Source organism: Pelodiscus sinensis, chromosome 7, assembly GCF_052426305.1.
Source record: "Pelodiscus sinensis isolate ZL-2025 chromosome 7, ASM5242630v1, whole genome shotgun sequence".
Lineage (NCBI taxonomy): Eukaryota > Metazoa > Chordata > Testudines > Trionychidae > Pelodiscus > Pelodiscus sinensis.
In genome coordinates, this window is record NC_143058.1 from 43,572,339 (window position 1) to 43,578,338 (window position 6,000).

General features: G+C 48.2%; 1 long non-coding RNA gene across 2 annotated transcripts in view; it reads left to right on the forward strand.

Moving 5' to 3' along the window:
- LOC142830301 (uncharacterized) overlaps window positions 1-5,459 on the forward strand; it is a 56,909-nt gene extending 51,450 nt beyond the window's left edge. For both annotated transcript variants that reach the window (XR_012905458.2, XR_012905457.2), the window contains exon 2: window positions 4,710-5,459. This is a non-coding gene — a long non-coding RNA (uncharacterized LOC142830301). The remainder of the gene's footprint in view (window positions 1-4,709) is intronic.
- Window positions 5,460-6,000: the final 541 nt, after the last annotated feature.

Consider the following 6,000-nt stretch of genomic DNA (forward strand, 5'->3'; position numbering starts at 1 on the left):
GAGAACCAGGGCCTGCGATCTGGAAGCTTCACTCAGTTGTCCGAAGAAAGCCTCCTCTACCTCATCCACCTGATTCGGTGGCCTGTAGCAAACACCATCCACAACATCAATGCTGTTGTTTGCTCCTTTAAACTTAACCCATAGACTCTCAACAGGTTTTTCTCCCTCTTTATACTGGAGTTCAGAGCAATCATAGTGCTCTCTTACATATAGTGCAACTCCTCCTCCTTTTCTCCCCTGCCTGTTGTTCCTGAACAGTCTATACCCTTCCATGACAGCGCTCCAGTCATGCGAGGGACTCCCTCTTAGGAGGGAGTCCCCGACCACCACCACCTGTCGTTTCCTTTTGGGGGTGGTGGCCGTGGATTCCCCCATCCGTAGGACTACGCATCCCATGCCTTCCAGTAGATGGTGTTCCCTTCTGGTTTCTTCCTTGTGATGTCCCTTCCAGAGCTTTCAGCACTGCAGAGCCTGTGGAGAGAGCTTGAAAGCGATTGCTTACCTCTATAGCATCGGGGGATTCCTGTGCTGGCCTTTTTCCCCTTCTAGAAGTTACATGCTGCCAGTGTGGTTGCATAAAATATATACAAATAGCTTCTCTCACACTGACAGGCATGAATACAAAGATTAAGGCAAGACTACACAACACACAGGCCTCATTTGAGTCAGTTCTGCTGATATTAATAAAATGCAATATTTACCTGATTTCTACTTTTCATGAGCAATGACAGTCCAAGAATTTAACTACTAAAACACATCAACAGAAGTTAATTACACTGATTACTTTTTTGTTTTGGCTCCCACTCGCTGGCCACGTGTAGATCCCCACATAAATCCAAACTGCATCATGGGGTGCAAACAAACTGGCCGTGGGCAGCATACCATGTTGTTAATAAATATTTTATAAACCTTTACCTTTTCTCTCTGCTGCCATGTCTCCTCTCCTTGCTCCATCATCTACCCTGGTGCCTGCTGCTCCCCAACTCCTCACCTTCCTCTGATGTCCTGACTCTGCCCTTCTCACTGCCCTCAGCCCTCCTGTGACCTGCCCCCCTCCACCAGCTTTTCTCTTCCCCCATGCCCACTCCTCCAGTAGCCCCACTCTGATCATATGAGCTACCCCCTCTCCTAATACCTCCCTCTACACACCTGCCCTGCCTCTCTCCTCTGGTGCTGGTCCCTCCCCGGAGGTGTCTGCCCTTCTGCTTCATGCCCAGAATCCCCTGGCACTTGCACCTTCCCTTAGCCCTGCACCCTCCTTGTGCCTCCCCTTTCCCTCACTGCTCCGCCCCCTTTGCCCTCTTTTTCCCTGTCGCCCATCCCCTCATCACTCTCTGCCCCCGTTCCTCTCACACCTCTGTGCCCTCACACATGCCTTGCTCCATCCCCACCTCTCATGCCCACCCCTTCTTTCAAGCCTTCTCCCAGGACCTCCCCCCTCTAGCCCCCAATGCCCTTCCCCTCTTCTCTCCTCTCCCCGCATCACCCTGTCCCCCCTCCCACTGACACCTCCCCTCCTGGCCTTTTCCTCATTGTCTGCACTTGGCCCCCTGCCATTTGTGTCTCCTCCAGCCTGTATCTTGGTACCCTCCCCTCCCCCTCCTCCAGCCTGTATCTTTCCCCTCCCCCGCCGCACAGGCCCCTTCCTCTCCGCCCCTGCTCCTCTGCCTTTTGCAGGGCCGGACTGCGAACCGCATGCGCTGTGGCGGCATCATGGCACTTTTCAGTTTTAAAATCCCATGTGTGACATTACGTCACGCTTGGGCGTCTCCCCGCCCACCTGCAAACAGCACACACGGCAGCAGCCGGCAGCATGAGCAGGTAAGGGGGAGCCGAGCCGAGGGAGCCAACTTCCGGGTGCAGGGCGTGGGGCCCCCTTAGGCACAGGGCCCGATTTGGCCGAATTGGCCTAATCCGCTTAAGGCCGGCCCTGACGGGGGTGCTGGTTTTTTATGACCATGGCTGCAAAAGAGTTTTTTACATTCACACTGAGGGCACATCTACACTGCAGGGCTAAATCTGAAATAAGCTATGCAACTTGAGCTACATCAATTGAGTAGCTTAAGACAAAATAGCTTATTTTGGCTTTTAGCACTGTCTACACAGCAGGAAGTCCGAGAGAGTACTCTTCCTCAGACTTCCCTTACTCCTTATAAAATAAGAGTTACAGGAGTCGGAGTAAGTCATCCAGCTGGACATTTTGTTGAAATAGATGCATAGACAGACTATGTTATTTTGAAATAATGTTGCTGTGTAGACATAGCCTGAGTGTATTTCTCAGTGTGTATCTGCCTTGATGATATAGGATGAATGGGGTTTACAAATCCATTAGAGAAAGCATCCAGACAAAGTAGAAGAGGGTCAGACTGAGATGCCACAGAAAGATCTGAGTAAGTGAAAATTTATGAGTAGTTAATTCTGATAGTGAAGGGTTCAGAAGCTGGATAATTGGCAGGGGAAGTATGAGTGGACACTTGTAAGAGCCTGTGACTGCAAAATCCCACATAGGCTATATCTACTCTAGAAAGACTTGATGATGAAAGTCCTGTTGACATTTATAAAGTCACTAAAGAATGTTGACAAATCATCTTTGCACTGCCACCCTCTGTTGACATATCATGGCCATACTTTTAGTTCCCCTATCAACAGAAAGAGCAAAACAATGTGTTAGCATCCCACAATGCCTGGCATCACCTTCAGTCAGTGTGGGAATGCACAACATAGTGCTAGATATTTTGGGAATGTGAAAAATGTCCTGTTCAGCCACCTCTTTGCTTCCCAGGCCTTCTGGGGCTTCTGGCTTACTTTTGCCAGTCCTTGCTGCAAACTTCAGCATCTGCTGTGAGAAATCATGGATCCCAGACTTCTCTCCTATGCTGTGTTCAGTATGCTTAGGACATCATGCATATCAGCAGAGCTACTTATGCATTTAATAGCAGAGAAAGAAGATTCGGATGTGGACGACAATGTAAGTGACAGGGGCAGCACCGAACTGGCATTGCATTGGGCTGCCACAGAGCAGCTGCGTATAGTACAGCGTTGCTTTTGGACTAGGAAAACCAGCACTGACTGGTGGAATTACATTGTCATGCAGGTGTGGGATGAAGACTTATAGCTACAGAACTTTCAAATGCATAAAGCAACTTTTCTGGAGCTAAGTGCTGAATTGGCTCCTGAACTGCAGTGCAAGGATGCCCAAATGAGGGCTGCTCTTTTGATAGAGAAACATGTGGCTATTGCTTTGTGGAACCTGGTGATACATGATTGCTCCTGTTCAGTTGCAAATCAACTTGGAGTGGGGAAGTCTACCATTGGGGCAGCACTTATGCAAGTGTGTGGGGCAATAAATAACATTTTGCTGTTGAGGACTGTGACTCTGGAAAATGTGGGCGACATTGTGGCTGGCTTTGCTCAAATGGGCTCTCCAGACTGTGATGGGGCAATTGAGGGAACACATTCCCATTATAGCACCACCCACCTTGCCTCGTAGTACATCTATTAGAAGGGGTACTTCTCCATAGTGCTTCAGGCACTTGTGGATCACCGTGGACATTTCACAGAGACACATGCGGGATGGTCTGGAAAGGTGCATGATGCACGTACCTTCCAGAACAGTGCCCTGAATATTATAAAAAGCTGCGGGCTGGGACTTTCCCCAAAGTGATGGCTGCTGTTGATTACATTACTTGTGTGAGAATAAAGGGGAAGTGTATGCCTGTGGGTGGAATGCATCTGGGTGCACAGTTTGAATAGCCAGTCACTCATGGTATCAGAGGGTAGCCATTAATATTGGGAGGCTCTGAGGAACCGCTTTTGACAGAGGAGCACTGGTATTTCTGTGTGTTGGGGTTGCTTCCCAGCCTCATTCCACTGCTCATTCTGAGTGAGTCATTCCCATGAAACCAAGGGATATTACAGGCTTCGAAGGGGGCCAGAGTGATTGATGTAGGTTGTCACACAAAATAAACTCCTGGAACCTGAGTCAAATGTTTTTATCGATGTTTTCAATCAGGATGCTTGGTGGTAAGGGATGGTCGGGGATACTAGAAAAGTTCACAATGCTGTTAATGTCCAGCTGTCAAAGTCACAGCTGGTTTCACAGTAAGTGGAGTGTGCTGGGGAAAAAAATTACCTTACAATGAAAATGAGTGTGTGGGTATAGAGGGAGGGTTGCTGTAAAACGTATTCTGCATGTGCTGACAGAGAGGCCTTTTTTGGTTCTGTTCACTCTGCATTTTGATAAGACATCAGCATCACATGTTGGTCTTCCATGAGCATTAGCATGCGCTCAGCTTCTGTTCTGACTTGCATCTCCCTAGCTCTTCTTTGCTTCCTTTTCTCTGTTTGAGACATTGAATACTGCAACACATCCTTGATCAGATCTTGCCTTGTCCTCTGAGGTTTTTTCCTTAGTTGACTGAGTTTGTCTATGTGCCTGACTTCTCAAAGTCTGGTCTGGGAAAGTAACGATTAACAATGGAGTCACTGTACTGTTGTTTCACTAACATGCACGTCTCTGAACAAAATTGGATGCTTTTCTTGTTACCCTAGAGGCAAACACAGGCTTCTCCAGACGCTCTGATTATGGTGAGGTTAAAGGCGGTGGTGGGGAAAGGAGGGTTGGACATGGGACTTCAGAAAGTACAGTCTGCATGTGTGCAGCTTATGTACATGGAAATAATTTGTAATATTCCTTCACTTGTCCACAGGCTGCTATTACTCTGGCTGACCTAGCCCTGCTGAAGGTTAACAGGCAAACCTGGGCTCCACTTCTGGATGCGAGTGGGGGGGCTCCTTATGCAACCAAACTGTGCTACCTTGGTCCCAGCAGCATAGTTTGAAGAATGGTTTGGGAGAGTATTGTACCACAGTGGTGAGGAACTGGCAGCCCTGCCATGGAATCTCCATAAGAAAATGAATAAGAGCATCAGGAAAAGCTTCATCACCTTCTCCCAGCAAGATTCTATGGCTATCTCTGGGTATATTGATGCTCTGTTTGGACATAATGCAGACTGAGGCAAGGCTTAACTAGCTCACAGAAATACAGCTCACTCCACCCCCACGCCAGTGCAATACACAGCAATCTACTGCCTTGCGCCTCTGCTGCTCCCACTCCTGTAGCTGCACTAGAGTGACTTACTTCCCTTCATGGCCACTACCCACCTCCACGGTGACTTACCCTGCATCTCTCCCCTTGCTTTTTATGCTCCATGTCTGGTTGCTGAGAGTCCTCAAACTTAAGAAAAATTCCTTGCTGGCTGGTGCACAGGTTGTCACTGGATTGAGCCCCAATTCACCGTCTGCTTCCACCTCTTCATCAACGAACTTATGCTGCTGGGTTAACTCCTGTTTCTGAGACTGTGCTATGGGAAGTATCCATACGCTCCTTGGCTGTGGACATGGGATCCCCACCCAGGATTGTGTCCAGTTCTTTATAAAAATGGCATGTTTTGGGTGTAGCATCAGACTGATTGTTTGTCTCCTTCGCCTTCTGGTACGCCTGCCAGAATTCCTTTATCTTGGGTCTGCATCGTAGGGTATCTCAAAGGACTTGAGAAATGTAACCTTATGTGTCCTAGTCCCTACAGTCACTTGTAGCTGTGACTGCAACAATTCTTCATCACACACAATAAGATCCAAAACTCTGGGGTGTTTCAGGCAGGAAAGCATTTTGAGCAAAAGCCACCCCTATTTCCCTGAGCAGATGCCATGAGGAACACTACACAATGATCTAGGCAACAGGAAATGGATCTTAAAGTTCCCAGGGGTGGCAGGTGGGAGGAGTGCATCTGTTTACATGGCTGCAGAACAACAGAGTTCAAAGCACTGGACAGAGTGGCCAATCAGACATTACAGGAAACATACTGGAGTTCAATAAACTTGACAAAAAACCTCCTGTAGTACACACTACATGATGGTAAACAGTAAAGGGAAGGGGAGAGACAAGTCTCTCCCAGGGTATGTCTACACAGCAACATTATTTTGAAACAACTAGCGCTA